This window comes from Strix uralensis, chromosome 11, assembly GCF_047716275.1.
Source record: "Strix uralensis isolate ZFMK-TIS-50842 chromosome 11, bStrUra1, whole genome shotgun sequence".
Taxonomy (NCBI): domain Eukaryota; kingdom Metazoa; phylum Chordata; class Aves; order Strigiformes; family Strigidae; genus Strix; species Strix uralensis.
The window spans coordinates 1,032,703-1,047,368 of record NC_133982.1 but is presented as its reverse complement, the minus strand read 5'-3'; the positions used below and the strand labels follow the sequence as shown (position 1 = coordinate 1,047,368).

At 47.1% G+C, this 14,666-nt stretch overlaps 1 long non-coding RNA gene across 1 annotated transcript; it reads right to left on the bottom strand.

Moving 5' to 3' along the window:
- Nucleotides 1-790: 790 nt before the first annotated feature.
- Nucleotides 791-6,480, bottom strand: LOC141948202 (uncharacterized). Its single transcript, XR_012630389.1, has 2 exons — nucleotides 6,219-6,480; nucleotides 791-3,631 (listed from the first exon to the last, which is right to left on the bottom strand). It is a non-coding gene; the product is annotated as an uncharacterized LOC141948202 (long non-coding RNA).
- Nucleotides 6,481-14,666: the final 8,186 nt, after the last annotated feature.

The window sequence follows — 14,666 nt, the reverse complement described above, 5'->3', positions numbered from 1 at the left end:
CCATATTAATGCTTGTGAGCATCTGCTCTGAAACAGCTTGAGGAAAAGACAATAAAATCCTGTTAGCCCTTGTAACCTTTGTGATGCGTGTCCTTGAACGTGGTTTTGGAGCTGAAAAAGCCCTGACATTTCAGGCAAGTGACAGTCTCCTTGCTGTTCGTCTCACTGGGAGGGAAGTGGAAGTGGGGAAGGGAAATGGGAAATGGGGAAGGGAAGGTCTAGTTCAGCTGGAAGAAACCTACTAGGATTGTCCAGTCCCACTGCGTGACCACTTCAGTGCTGACCAAAAGTTAAAGCCTGTTGTTAAGGGCGTTGTCCAGATGCCTCTTAAACACTGACAGGCTTGGGGCATCAACCACCTCTGCAGGAATTTTGTTCCAGTGTTTGACCTCCCTCTTGGCAAACAAATGCTTCCTAATGTCCGCCCTAAACCTCCCCTGGCGCAGCTTTGAGCCTTTCCCACACACCCTCGCCCTGGATACCAGGGAGAAGAGATCAGCACCTCCCCCTCCCCTTCCCCCTCCTCAGGAAGCTCTAGAGAACAATGAGGTCACCCCTCAGCCTCCTTCTCACCAAGCTAGACAAACCCAAAGTGTTGCTGTTAGCTCTGCCTCTTTGAACCTGCCTCTCCACGTGTCAGTGGCGCTCAGGTCGCAGAGACTAATACTGCAACACCGCAATTAGCCTGCCTCATTAAACCTGCCAATCCACATATCAGTGGCGCTCAGATCGCAGACTAATGCTGCAGGAGGTTAAGACCTTCACGGGGACATCAGTACAAACACCAATATGATGGATACAAAATGTCCGTTTATTAACTGTGTATCTTACCTATATACACTCACCAAGTACCTCCTTCGTGGGTGTGTCCTTAACATTACAAGCCTATCCATCACCTTACCTCGTAACAAGGGGGGCTACAGCTATTCCTTCCGTACATCGCGAGATCTTCCGAACGCCACTCCCTACATTTCCCCCTCCCCATGCTTTATAACATCATTATTCCTGATTGATTGTCATTATTGCGCTGTTCCAAGCGGTGATGAGCAAGACCCATATGTCGATCTAAGAACAAAACATTAACCTTCTTAAACAATCTACAAACTACAGCACTAATACATGTAAAGGCGATACAAGTAGCAAGAAGCACACCACATATTCCAATAATTCCCCAAATGAGCCAATCCCAACTAAGCTAACTAGTAATCTAAGTCCACACGTTGTCAAGCTACCCAAACCATTCTGGTTTTACCAAGGTGGCTGTGATGAAGACATAGCAAGATTCTGCCCCTGTATCCAGAGGAAAACAGACGTCTTCGCGGTGATGTTCTCGCGCCCGCTCTCTCCAATATCCTGCGTGAGTTGGCAACACGCAACCAAGGAGGGTGATCCACCACCAACGCTGTAACACAAAACTCCATCTTATGTTAGATCAGGTTTTACACACCATGCAGGTATCCATTTGATTAGGCCGTCCTTTTCCACTGCTGTGTACCCACACCCAAACACCCTCAGTGACCACTCCGACTCCCAAGCTATCGCGCCCAGTTCCCTGATCTGGACCAAAGGATAGTTCTTCGTCCCCTGGGCTGGTATAAAATGTTTCCACAGGGGAGGTGTAGACTCATCGCCTCGAACAAAATGATTTAGGGTATACAAAGCGCGTCACAAAAGAGCCTGTTGGCAGTCTATGGGTATTGTCCCTCTATGACCTTCCCCCTCCCCAAGCTGTTGGAGCTTTGCTTTCAGGGTGCGATGTGCACGTTCCACCATCGCTTGTCCTTGACTGTTATAAGGAAGGCCGTGTACTAATTTGATGTCCCACAATGCACACCATTCTTTTGTGCGTCTAGCAATAAAACAAGGGCCGTTATCTGTTTTGATCTCTTGTGGCTTCCCTAACAAGGCGATAACGCCTTCCCAATGAACAATAATGTGTCTGGCTGTTTATTGTAGAGCTAAAGGTGTCAATGGTTACTATGAGATACTTATTTGGTTTTAACAATTCACATGTTGTTACATCAGTTTGCCATATCTGATTGGAAGAGAGACCCCGTGGATTGACACCTGCCTCCCACAGTGGGCCTTTTTGACAGTAGGGACAAAGTGCCACTATGTTTTTTGCTTGTAACAGAGAAATATGACATGTTTTTGCTAAGGCTTTTGCTCCAAGGTGTAAAAAGGAATGTAAACTCTTTGCGGCGTCCAATGATGACACACCCCGTGCCGCTTGGTCAGCCTTATGATTGCCTTCTACAATCGGACCTGGTAGGGATTGGTGACTATTCACATGTGTAATAAAGGCCTGCCCTATGCGCTGTTGTAGAGCTTCATAAAGTAAGGTCGACACTTCCGTCTGCACAAATCCTACTGTTGCCATTTTGTGTACAAGTTTATAAACATATAAAGAGTCTGTAACAATATTAACAGGATTCTCTGCCTCTTGCTGGAGTGCCATTTGGACTGCTTTGGCCTCTAACCATTGTACAGATTTGTTAGTCTGAGTCCACATCCTCTTTTCTTTGTTTTGCAGCAGCACCTGCAACACTTATTTCAAGACTTTGTGAATTAAGGGTTAGGGAAACTTCAAAAAATGCAGCATACTCAAAATAGTTCCACAGAAGGCTAGAAACAATACAGCAGTTACAGTTACTAGTTAAAAGAGTAGGCTAATTTCACTACTTTGAGCGATATGACTAAATATTACAAAAATAAACAATAAGGAAAATACGGAATAGCACACTTAATAGGGTACTAACATTCAGATCCGCACCTGCTGGGGAACCCTGGATGCAGCGAGAATTTAGAGCACCCTTCCTCACAAACCGGAAATCCTACGCGATGCGTCCATCCATAGGTGAGGCATCCAACATCGCTGCAGGCAGGTCCAGCCTCATTTATATCTAATTCAGCAGGCCAAAATAACTGGCAATTTTCTTTGAGCGGAAACATCTGATTTCATCCTCCTGTTGGGTTCCACCCAGAGTCTGGCCACCACTCAAGGGGGAAAACCAAGGGAGTTTCTAATAAGGTTAAACACTTGAGGTCCTGCTTCTTGATACTGCTAAACAAGGAACTTAAATACACACATTCTTATAGCATTCCATCCTTATTAATAACTACATTTTATCTAAGCTATATCTTTTACTAGTGACTAATAAGCCTATATATTTCATCAAGGAGTTACAATTACTGTTAGCATTTTTTCTTAAAAAGGTTGGCAACCATAGTGTGATTAAGGACAGAGATATTTTGTCCTATTGCAGTTGCAAGCATTACCCATACATTCTGCTTAAATGATCAGCCGAAGAGATCGCGAACTGTTGGCACAGAGGCATCCATAGCACCCACCGCTGGCTCCTGAGTGTCCACCAAAAGCTGCCTCTCACACCTCAGGTGTGGTCACACACAGCTTGCTGGTAACCACTGGGATTGTGACCTGTGAAAATACAAGCATAACCTCTTCCCCAGGTTAGTAAAGGATATGGTCCTTCCCAATTACCACTTTCCAGGACTTGAACCCTGCCCTGGACTTCTTGTTGATCTGGTATCTGCGACAAGAAGTGACGCAATATTGGTGGCACCTTTCATGATCAGTTTGGCAAACATTTCTGGACAAGTAGTGATCATCCTGTGCATTTGGTGTGACAAAAAAAATCCATTCAATAATAACAAGAGGGTCACTAAGTGTTTCATCCCATTGAACAGCAGAGCATAAGGCTGCCCTGAAGGATTAAATAACATCAGTTGATACGAATGGCCGGGCACACCTCACGATGCTTGTCTTTCTGAGATGGCATTAGCTACACGGTGGAGATCTTGTTTTGCTTTCTCTGTAAGTACTCTGGGTGATGTCAGTGAAGGATCTCCCCGCAAAATATCAAACAAGCTATGCAGATCATCATTAGTTAGGCCCAACAACAGCTGTATCCAATTTATAGCTCGTAACAGTTTCTGTAAATCATTTAAAGTCCTAACATCAGTTTTAAGTTCAACCTTTTGTGCGACATTAGTCTGTTCACAAATTCTCCACTCCAGGTACTGCCATGGTGATGATCGCTGTACCTTTTCAGGTGCTAATTGTCACCCCATTTGAGATACTGAGTCTTTGGGTAAAGCAAGAGCCTTTTCCATGATCTCCTGTGTTTCTGCTGCTGTAAGGATGTCATCCATATAATGATATATAACAGTCTGGGGGACCTGTATTCTAATAGGGCTCAAAGCCTTTGCAACAAACCACTGACACATCGAGAGACTATTTTTCATGCCTTGTGGCAAAACAACACAGTGGTACCGTCTTGTAGGTTCACTAACATTAATACTGGGAACAGAAAGGTAAATTTAGGTGCATCATCTGGATGCAAGGGAATGGTAAATACCAATCCTTTAGATCAATTATTACAAGATGCCAGTTTCAGGGAATCATTGTTGGGGAGGGCAGGCCTGGCTGTAATGTACTCATATCCTCCATGGCATCATTAATGTGTCAGAGATCATGTAAAAGTCACCATTTACCACTTTTGTTTCAAATAATTAACACCAGCGAGTTCTAAGGACGAGATATCCTGCACTTAATTGTTCCTGAATTAAATCATTAAGGTGGCACAATTGTTCCATTGGCGAGGGCCACTGACCCACCCACACAGGTGATTCTGTTTTCCAGGTTAGTTTCAGGGTGGGCTGTGCTGCAGTGGCAATTAAGACAAATTTGATCCAATTTGAGTTCCCCATTGAGCCATATAGTCACGACTCCATAAGGTAATAGGGGTTTCTAATATAAATGCATGAATATTTGCTACCCAGTTTACTGGGCTCCTTACATGAATGAGATCTTTGCTTTGAAATGTTACAGCATGACCACCAACCCCGAAAAGCACTCGAGTTACCGAAGCTCACAGATATTACAGTCACATCCGCCCCAGTATGTAAAATGCCTGTCAGTTCAACAGATTCTTCGGCTTTAGTGAGGTTACTTTTTATCAGAGGTCGACTTTGTCTCCCTGTCTGAGCTCAAAATGTTTGAGGGGTACATGCTGGTCCAAATCCTGAGTCACCCCAGCTGTAGTAAAATAAAGAAGCTGAGTAAGTCTGACCTCTGGTAAAACAAACAACCCCTGTAAGGTTGTAGATGATTTTTATGACAATACCCTTCTTAGATAGATGGTACAAAAGTGCACTACCCACAGAGTATGCACCTAAATTCAAGACAACAGTTAATACAGAATTACTGCCTCCTGCTAGAGGAGATATTTCACCTGTGACACTTAAAACACTCAGCCCAAACAAACAGGCAGCACCAGTGACCCAGCGGGCACTAGGATGCTCTGTCAGAGAACTCCACACTCCGCAGCTGCAGCTGGGCTGCGTCTCATGCACGCAAAACAATCACACAAGGAGGTCTCTTACACTTACTACTCACACAACATAAAATGATAAACGCTGCAAACATCAAAACACTGTTAAGAATATATAAATATATAAAGCCATTGCTTATTGATTATGTGGTCTTGGCAGACAGGGGACGTTGCATTCCAGCATCAGCACCTTCTGTAAAAACTGCCGCTCCTGGCGTTGGAGGGGGGGGCTTGGGAAGGCCCAGGGCCGCCGCCGTCAACTCTGCGCTTGCAGGCCAATCACCTTCTTGATCACGCGCTGTTCTCGCGGTAGCATCTTCTCGTGGTTCAGTACTTTTCCACAGTTTAGTGTTGCAGCTGTCTGTTGTTTTTCCCTGCCACCTTGGCATAGCTCAACAGCCTCTTATCTTTCTTCCAAGGCCTGTTTTTCATCAAAGCCTAGCACTTTCTCACAGGCTGTGCAAGGTTGACAGGCCAATGCCTCCCACATCTCCGCCCCCCAACGCTGCATGTCTGCCTTCCATTTTTCTGCTAGTTCTCCCCTATGCACCTCGGTTTCCCCCTCCCCATCGTCGGAGCTCACTGAGTGCTCCTCCGGCGGTCTGCCCCATCGTCGGAGCTTGCTGAGTGCTCCTCCAGGGTAGCTTTCATCATCGCATTTGCCTGCTCCCAAGCCATTAAATGCTCCGGCTTTCCTAATTTCGCCTGCTCTGCTAACTCCGCCTCTATTCGCGGCCAGAGCTCTGGCTTAATACAGTCTATTGGCTCTGCTAAAACGCCGAGCCTTATCAACTTTTGTAGCATTGCTTTTAATGTTCTCAATTTCATAGAAATCTTGTTTTGTTTACCCCATCTTTTCAGTACCTTAACTGTGACATCTATGGCGCGCCGCGGAGTCTCCCGTCCTGCGTAGAGCTCCTCACCACCTGCTGTGCACCGCTGATTGCCACAGCTTATCTTTTCCCAAAATCATGTCATAAATCACGTCGCGGTCACCATTTGTTGCTGTTAGCTCTGCCTCTTTGAACCTGCCTCTCCACGTGTCAGTGGCGCTCAGGTCGCAGACTAATGCTGCAGGAGATTAAGACCTTCACGGGGACATCAGTACAAACACCAATATGATGGATACAAAATGTCCGTTTATTAACTGTGTATCTTACCTATATACACTCACCAAGTACCTCCTTCGTGGGTGTGTCCTTAACATTACAAGCCTATCCATCACCTTACCTCGTAACAAGGGAGGGCTACAGCTATTCCTTCCGTACATCGCGAGATCTTCCGAACGCCACTCCCTACACCAAAGTCCCCAGCTGCTCCTCACAGGACAGTCCTTCCAGCCCTTTCACCAGCTTGCTTGCCCTCCTCGGGACACATCCCAGGACCTTCACAGCCTTCTCAAATGGTGGGGGCCAGAACTGCCACAGCACTCAAGGTGAGGCCGCACAAACGCTGAACACAGCAGGATAATCCCCTCTTTTGCCCAGCAGTTTATGCTGTGGTTGATGCACCCCAGGCTGCGGTTTGCGCTCTTGGCTGCCAGGGCGCACGCTGCTGGCTCACACTGAGCCTGCTGTCAGCCAGCGCCCCTGCATGCCTTTCTGCAGGGATGCTCTCCAGCCAATCCTCCCCCTATTATGCTTCTGCCTGCCGTAGCGCCCTCCCAAGTGCAGAAGCCGGCATTTTCATTTCTTAAATTTCATCCCATTAACGATTGCCCAGTGATCCAATCTATCTAGATCCCTCTGCAAGGCCTCCTGTCCTTCAAGTGAGTAATCAGTACCTCCAGGTTTGGTATTACTTGCACAAAAGCGATTCTGCAAAGCAATGTGAACACTGCTGCTTCCCAGGCACAGAGAAGGTGCTAGCAGGGAATTCTCTGCCTGCCTTTCCCCAGTGCTCTGCAAGCTCTCCAGGACAACAGCAAATCTGGGGCTCTGTGCTTTCTTTCGTTCTGAACAAGTGTTACTGTTTTCTGCACAAAAGCGATTCTGCGAAGCAATGGGAACACTTCTTCTTCCCAGGTACAGAGAAGGTGCTAGAGGGAATTCTCTGCCAGCCTTTCCCCAGTGCTCTGCAAGCTCTCCAGGGCAACATAAAATCTAGGGCTCTGTGCTGTCTTTCGTTCTGAACAAGTGTTAGTGTTTTCTGCACAAAAGCGATTCTGCGAAGCAATGTGAACAGGCACAGAGAAGGTGCTAGCAGGGAATTCTCTGCCTGCCTTTCCCCAGTGCTCTGCAAGCTCTCCAGGACAACAGCAAATCTGGGGCTCTGTGCTTTCTTTCGTTCTGAACAAGTGTTAGTGTTTTCTGCACAAAAGCGATTCTGCGAAGCAATGTGAACACTTCTGCTTCCCAGGCACAGAGAAGGTGCTAGCAGGGAATTCTCTGCCTGCCTTTCCCCAGTGCTCTGCAAGCTCTCCAGGACAACAGAAAATCTGGGGCTCTGTGCTTTCTTTCGTTCTGAACAAGTGTTACTGTTTTCTGCACAAAAGCGATTCTGCGAAGCAATGTGAACAGGCACAGAGAAGGTGCTAGCAGGGAATTCTCTGCCTGCCTTTCCCCAGTGCTCTGCAAGCTCTCCAGGACAACATAAAATCTGGGGCTCTGTGCTTTCTTTCGTTCTGAACAAGTGTTACTGTTTTCTGCACAAAAGCGATTCTGCGAAGCAATGTGAACACTTCTGCTTCCCAGACACAGAGAAGGTGCTAGCAGGGAATACTCTGCCTGCCTTTCCCCAGTGCTCTGCAAGCTCTCCAGGACAACATAAAATCTGGGGCTCTGTGCTTTCTTTCGTTCTAAACAAGTGTTAGTGTTTTCTGCACAAAAGCGATTCTGCAAAGCAATGTGAACACTTCTGCTTCCCAGGCACAGAGAAGGTGCTAGCAGGGAATTCTCTGCCTGCCTTTCCCCAGTGCTCTGCAAGCTCTCCAGGACAACATAGAATCTGGGGCTCTGTGCTTTCTTTCGTTCTGAACAAGTGTTAGTGTTTTCTGCACAATAGCGATTCTGCGAAGCAATGTGAACACTTCTGCTTCCCAGGCACAGAGAAGGTGCTAGCAGGGAATTCTCTGCCTGCCTTTCCCCAGTGCTCTGCAAGCTCTCCAGGACAACATAGAATCTGGGGCTCTGTGCTTTCTTTCGTTCTGAACAAGTGTTAGTGTTTTCTGCACAAAAGCGATTCTGCCAAGCAATGTGAACACTTCTGCTTCCCAGGCACAGAGAAGGTGCTAGCAGGGAATTCTCTGCCTGCCTTTCCCCAGTGCTCTGCAAGCTCTTCAGGACAACATAAAATCTGGGGCTCTGTGCTTTCTTTCGTCTGAACAAGTGTTACTGTTTTCTGCACAAAAGCGATTCTGCGAAGTAATGTGAACAGGCACAGAGAAGGTGCTAGCAGGGAATTCTCTGCCTGCCTTTCCCCAGTGCTCTGCAAGCTCTCCAGGACAACATAAAATCTGGGGCTCTGTGCTTTCTTTCGTTCTGAACAAGTGTTACTGTTTTCTGCACAAAAGCGATTCTGCCAAGCAATGTGAACACTTCTGCTTCCCAGGCACAGAGAAGTTGCTAGCAGGGAATTCTCTGCCTGCTTTTCCCCAGTGCTCTGCAAGCTCTCCAGGACAACATAGAATCTGGGGCTCTGTGCTTTGTTTCGTTCTGAACAAGTGTTACTGTTTTCTGCACAAAAGCGATTCTGCGAAGCAATGTGAACACTTCTGTTTCCCAGGCACAGAGAAGGTGCTAGCAGGGAATTCTCTGCCTGCTTTTCCCCAGTGCTCTGCAAGCTCTCCAGGACAACATAAAATCTGGTGCTCTGTGCTTTCTTTCGTACTGAACAAGTGTTACTGTTTTCTGCACAAAAGCGATTCTGCGAAGCAATGTGAACAGGCACAGAGAAGGTGCTAGCAGGGAATTCTCTGCCTGCCTTTGCCCAGTGCTCTGCAAGCTCTCCAGGACAACATAAAATCTGGGGCTCTGTGCTTTCTTTCGTTCTGAACAAGTGTTAGTGTTTTCTGCACAAAAGCGATTCTGCGAAGCAATGTGAACACTTCTGTTTCCCAGGCACAGAGAACGTGCTAGCACGGAATTCTCTGCCTGCTTTTCCCCAGTGCTCTGCAAGCTCTCCAGGACAACATAAAATCTGGGGCTCTGTGCTTTCTTTTGTTCTGAACAAGTGTTAGTGTTTTCTGCACAAAAGCGATTCTGCGAAGCAATGTGAACACTTCTGCTTCCCAGGCACAGAGAAGGTGCTAGCAGGGAATTCTCTGCCTGCTTTTCCCCAGTGCTCTGCAAGCTCTCCAGGACAACATAAATTCTGGGGCTCTGTGCTTTCTTTTGTTCTGAAAAAGTGTTACTGTTATATGCACAAAAGCGATTCTGCCAAGCAATGTGAACACTTCTGCTTCCCAGGCACAGAGAAGGTGCTAGCAGGAAATTCTCTGCCTGCCTTTCCCCAGTGCTCTGCAAGCTCTCCAGGACAACATAGAATCTGGGGCTCTGTGCTTTCTTTTGTTCTGAACAAGTGTTACTGTTTTCTGCACAAAAGCGATTCTGCGAAGCAATGTGAAGACTTCTGCTTCCCAGGCACAGAGAAGGTGCTAGCAGGGAATTCTCTGCCTGCCTTTCCCCAGTGCTCTGCAAGCTCTCCAGGACAACATAAAATATGGGGCTCTGTGCTTTCTTTCGTTCTGAACAAGTGTTAGTTTTCTGCACAAAAGCGATTCTGCGAAGCAATGGGAACACTTCTGTTTCCCAGGCACAGAGAAGGTGCTAGCAGGGAATTCTCTGCCTGCCTTTCACCAGTGCTCTGCAAGCTCTCCAGGACAACATAAAATCTGGGGCTCTGTGCTTTCTTTTGTTCTGAACAAGTGTTACTGTTTTCTGCACAAAAGCGATTCTGCGAAGGAATGTGAACAGGCACAGAGAAGGTGCTAGCAGGGAATTCTCTGCCTGCCTTTCCCCAGTGCTCTGCAAGCTCTCCAGGACAACATAAAATCTGGGGCTCTGTGCTTTGTTTCGTCTCAACAAGTGTTACTGTTTTCTGCACAAAAGCGATTCTGAGAAGCAATGTGAACAGGCACAGAGAAGGTGCTAGCAGGGAATTCTCTGCCTGCCTTTCCCCAGTGCTCTGCTATCTCTCCAGGACAACATAAAATCTGGGGCTCTGTGCTTTCTTTCGTTCTGAACAAGTGTCACTGTTTTCTGCACAAAAGCGATTCTGCGAAGCAATGGGAACACTTCTGTTTCCCAGGCACAGAGAAGGTGCTAGCAGGGAATTCTCTGCCTGCTTTACCCCAGTACTCTGCAAGCTCTCCAGGACAACATAAAATCTGGGGCTCTGTGCTTTCTTTCGTTCTGAACAAGTGTTACTGTTTTCTGCACAAAAGCGATTCTGAGAAGGAATGTGAACAGGCACAGAGAAGGTGCTAGCAGGGAATTCTCTGCCTGCCTTTCCCCAGTGCTCTGCAAGCTCTCCAGGACAACAGCAAATCTGGGGCTCTGTGCTTTCTTTCGTTCTGAACAAGTGTTAGTGTTTTCTGCACAAAAGCGATTCTGCGAAGCAATGTGAACACTTCTGTTTCCCAGGCACAGAGAAGGTGCTAGCAGGGAATTCTCTGCCTGCTTTTCCCCAGTACTCTGCAAGCTCTCCAGCACAACATAAAATCTGGTGCTCTGTGCTTTCTTTCCTTCTGAACAAGTGTTACTGTTTTCTGCACAAAAGCGATACTGCTAAGAAATGTGAACACTTCTGTTTCCCAGGCACAGAGAAGGTGCTAGCAGGGAATTCTCTGCCTGCTTTTCCCCAGTGCTCTGCAAGCTCTCCAGGACAACATAAATTCTGGGGCTCTGTGCTTTCTTTTGTTCTGAAAAAGTGTTACTGTTTTCTGCACAAAAGCGATGCTGCGAAGCAATGTGAACACTTCTGTTTCCCAGGCACAGAGAAGGTGCTAGCAGGGAATTCTCTGCCTGCTTTTCCCCAGTGCTCTGCAAGCTCTCCAGGACAACATAAAATCTGGGGCTCTGTGCTTTCTTTCGTTCTGAACAAGTGTTACTGTTTTCTGCACAAAAGCGATTCTGCGAAGGAATGTGAACAGGCACAGAGAAGGTGCTAGCAGGGAATTCTCTGCCTGCCTTTCCCCAGTGCTCTGCAAGCTCTCCAGGACAACAGCAAATCTGGGGCTCTGTGCTTTCTTTCGTTCTGAACAAGTGTTACTGTTTTCTGCACAAAAGCGATTCTGCGAAGCAATGTGAACACTTCTGCTTCCCAGGCACAGAGAACGTGCTAGCAGGGAATTCTCTGCCTGCCTTTCACCAGTGCTCTGCAAGCTCTCCAGCACAACATAAAATATGGGGCTCTGTGCTTTCTTTCCTTCTGAACAAGTGTTACTGTTTTCTGCACAAAAGCGATTCTGCGAAGTAATGTGAACAGGCACAGAGAAGGTGCTAGCAGGGAATTCTCTGCCTGCCTTTCCCCAGTGCTCTGCAAGCTCTCCAGGACAACATAAAATCTGGGGCTCTGTGCTTTCTTTCGTTCTGAACAAGTGTTACTGTTTTCTGCACAAAAGCGATTCTGCCAAGCAATGTGAACACTTCTGCTTCCCAGGCACAGAGAAGTTGCTAGCAGGGAATTCTCTGCCTGCTTTTCCCCAGTGCTCTGCAAGCTCTCCAGGACAACATAGAATCTGGGGCTCTGTGCTTTGTTTCGTTCTGAACAAGTGTTACTGTTTTCTGCACAAAAGCGATTCTGCGAAGCAATGTGAACACTTCTGTTTCCCAGGCACAGAGAAGGTGCTAGCAGGGAATTCTCTGCCTGCTTTTCCCCAGTGCTCTGCAAGCTCTCCAGGACAACATAAAATCTGGTGCTCTGTGCTTTCTTTCGTACTGAACAAGTGTTACTGTTTTCTGCACAAAAGCGATTCTGCGAAGCAATGTGAACACTTCTGCTTCCCAGGCACAGAGAAGGTGCTAGCAGGGAATTCTCTGCTTGCTTTTCCCCACTGCTCTGCAAGCTCTCCAGGACAACATAAAATCTGGGGCTCTGCGCTTTCTTTCGTCTGAACAAGTGTTACTGTTTTCTGCACAAAAGCGATTCTGCGAAGTAATGTGAACAGGCACAGAGAAGGTGCTAGCAGGGAATTCTCTGCCTGCCTTTGCCCAGTGCTCTGCAAGCTCTCCAGGACAACATAAAATCTGGGGCTCTGTGCTTTCTTTCGTTCTGAACAAGTGTTAGTGTTTTCTGCACAAAAGCGATTCTGCGAAGCAATGTGAACACTTCTGTTTCCCAGGCACAGAGAACGTGCTAGCACGGAATTCTCTGCCTGCTTTTCCCCAGTGCTCTGCAAGCTCTCCAGGACAACATAAAATCTGGGGCTCTGTGCTTTCTTTTGTTCTGAACAAGTGTTAGTGTTTTCTGCACAAAAGCGATTCTGCGAAGCAATGTGAACACTTCTGCTTCCCAGGCACAGAGAAGGTGCTAGCAGGGAATTCTCTGCCTGCTTTTCCCCAGTGCTCTGCAAGCTCTCCAGGACAACATAAATTCTGGGGCTCTGTGCTTTCTTTTGTTCTGAAAAAGTGTTACTGTTATATGCACAAAAGCGATTCTGCCAAGCAATGTGAACACTTCTGCTTCCCAGGCACAGAGAAGGTGCTAGCAGGAAATTCTCTGCCTGCCTTTCCCCAGTGCTCTGCAAGCTCTCCAGGACAACATAGAATCTGGGGCTCTGTGCTTTCTTTTGTTCTGAACAAGTGTTACTGTTTTCTGCACAAAAGCGATTCTGCGAAGCAATGTGAAGACTTCTGCTTCCCAGGCACAGAGAAGGTGCTAGCAGGGAATTCTCTGCCTGCCTTTCCCCAGTGCTCTGCAAGCTCTCCAGGACAACATAAAATATGGGGCTCTGTGCTTTCTTTCGTTCTGAACAAGTGTTAGTTTTCTGCACAAAAGCGATTCTGCGAAGCAATGGGAACACTTCTGTTTCCCAGGCACAGAGAAGGTGCTAGCAGGGAATTCTCTGCCTGCCTTTCACCAGTGCTCTGCAAGCTCTCCAGGACAACATAAAATCTGGGGCTCTGTGCTTTCTTTTGTTCTGAACAAGTGTTACTGTTTTCTGCACAAAAGCGATTCTGCGAAGCAATGTGAACACTTCTGCTTCCCAGGCACAGAGAAGGTGCTAGCAGGGAATTCTCTGCCTGCTTTTCCCCAGTGCTCTGCAAGCTCTCCAGGACAACATAAAATCTGGGGCTCTGTGCTTTCTTTCGTTCTGAACAAGTGTTACTGTTTTCTGCACAAAAGCGATTCTGCGAAGGAATGTGAACAGGCACAGAGAAGGTGCTAGCAGGGAATTCTCTGCCTGCCTTTCCCCAGTGCTCTGCAAGCTCTCCAGGACAACATAAAATCTGGGGCTCTGTGCTTTCTTTCGTCTGAACAAGTGTTACTGTTTTCTGCACAAAAGCGATTCTGAGAAGCAATGTGAACAGGCACAGAGAAGGTGCTAGCAGGGAATTCTCTGCCTGCCTTTCCCCAGTGCTCTGCTATCTCTCCAGGACAACATAAAATCTGGGGCTCTGTGCTTTCTTTCGTTCTGAACAAGTGTCACTGTTTTCTGCACAAAAGCGATTCTGCGAAGCAATGGGAACACTTCTGTTTCCCAGGCACAGAGAAGGTGCTAGCAGGGAATTCTCTGCCTGCTTTTCCCCAGTACTCTGCAAGCTCTCCAGGACAACATAAAATCTGGGGCTCTGTGCTTTCTTTCGTTCTGAACAAGTGTTACTGTTTTCTGCACAAAAGCGATTCTGAGAAGGAATGTGAACAGGCACAGAGAAGGTGCTAGCAGGGAATTCTCTGCCTGCCTTTCCCCAGTGCTCTGCAAGCTCTCCAGGACAACAGCAAATCTGGGGCTCTGTGCTTTCTTTCGTTCTGAACAAGTGTTAGTGTTTTCTGCACAAAAGCGATTCTGCGAAGCAATGTGAACACTTCTGTTTCCCAGGCACAGAGAAGGTGCTTCCAGGGAATTCTCTGCCTGCTTTTCCCCAGTACTCTGCAAGCTCTCCAGCACAACATAAAATCTGGTGCTCTGTGCTTTCTTTCCTTCTGAACAAGTGTTACTGTTTTCTGCACAAAAGCGATACTGCTAAGAAATGTGAACACTTCTGTTTCCCAGGCACAGAGAAGGTGCTAGCAGGGAATTCTCTGCCTGCTTTTCCCCAGTGCTCTGCAAGCTCTCCAGGACAACAGCAAATCTGGGGCTCTGTGCTTTCTTTCGTTCTGAACAAGTGTTACTGTTTTCTGCACAAAAGCGATTCTGCGAAGGAATGTGAA